Source organism: Chrysochloris asiatica, unplaced genomic scaffold, assembly GCF_000296735.1.
Source record: "Chrysochloris asiatica unplaced genomic scaffold, ChrAsi1.0 scaffold00260, whole genome shotgun sequence".
Classification (NCBI taxonomy): Eukaryota; Metazoa; Chordata; class Mammalia; order Afrosoricida; family Chrysochloridae; genus Chrysochloris; species Chrysochloris asiatica.
Genome location: NW_006408778.1, coordinates 3821778 through 3823062, shown reverse-complemented (window position 1 = coordinate 3823062; position 1285 = coordinate 3821778).

Here is a 1285-nt window from a genome sequence, read left to right as displayed (position 1 = left end):
TTTCCATTTTTCATCTCTCCCCCATTTTTGTTCTTGCTTCTGACTCTGATTTTGTTTTAGATTTTGTTTTGTTTGGCTGTTACACACCCTCCCTTCCGCTTTTGGAAGACCTTTGTCTCCTTATACTACACAAGAAGAGTCAGCAGCCACTGCCAAAAAGCCAACCTGCAATCACACCTTATAAAATACCAAAACCCAGGCAAGAACCACTACCAGCTGCCATATACTGGGGAGGCAGGCAACACCTGTGAAAGTTACTGTGAGTTAAGCAATAAAAAGAGGGAAAAGGGAAGACCACACCCTGATCACATCTTCCTGGAAGCAATCAGAAAGCATAAAAAAGTACCAAAATACATACTCATTTAAGTATCAGGGCCGCAGATAAACATTAACCATATCCAAGAAGCAAGGGCAGATGTCCATATCAGCACATGTCCAGAAAAAAATAAAATATCTGAGACAAATGACCTAGAAGTAGACCTGGACTCCATTCTAGAAGGAGGGCAGGCCCTGGAAATGCCCAAGAAAGAATTAAGAAAAATGATTATACAGTGTTTCAAAACACTTTACAATGGAGTTGAGAAAAATAAGGAAGAAGTCAGGAAAGTGCTACAAGAACAATCAAACAAGATAGATACAGCATTGGAAACAATTCGAAACCTGCAGAAAGAGGTCCAAACAATCAATAACAAAATGGCAGAAACAGAAAACTCTCTGAAAGGACAGAGGAGTAGAATAGATGAGATGGAAGGAAGAATCAGTGAGCTGGACGACAAATCTCTCAATACCACTAAGATAGAAGAACAAACACAAAAAAGGATAAAAAATTCGGAGGAAGGGCTAAGATTCATGTTGGACAACATGAAGATGAATGACTTAAGAATTACTGGCATTCCAGAACAAGAAGAATTACACAATTCCACAGAGGAAATAGTCAAAGAGCTACGGGAAGAAAATTTCTCCAACATCCTGAAAAGCAAAAAAATAAACATACAAGAAGCTCAACCAACTCCAAGAAGGGTAGACCCCAAAAGAAAATCACAAAGACATATCATAGTCAAGTTCTCCAAACTCAAAGATAAGGAGACACTTCTGAAAGCAGCCAGAGAAAACAGAAGGATCACGTACAAAGGCAAGCAAGTCAGATTAAGCTCAGATCTCTCAGCAGGAACCATGCAAGTGAGAAGGCAATGGGGAGACATATATAAAACCCTGCAAGAAAAAAAACTGCCAACCAAGAATCCTTTATCCAGCAAAGCTATCAATCAAATATAATGGCGTAATC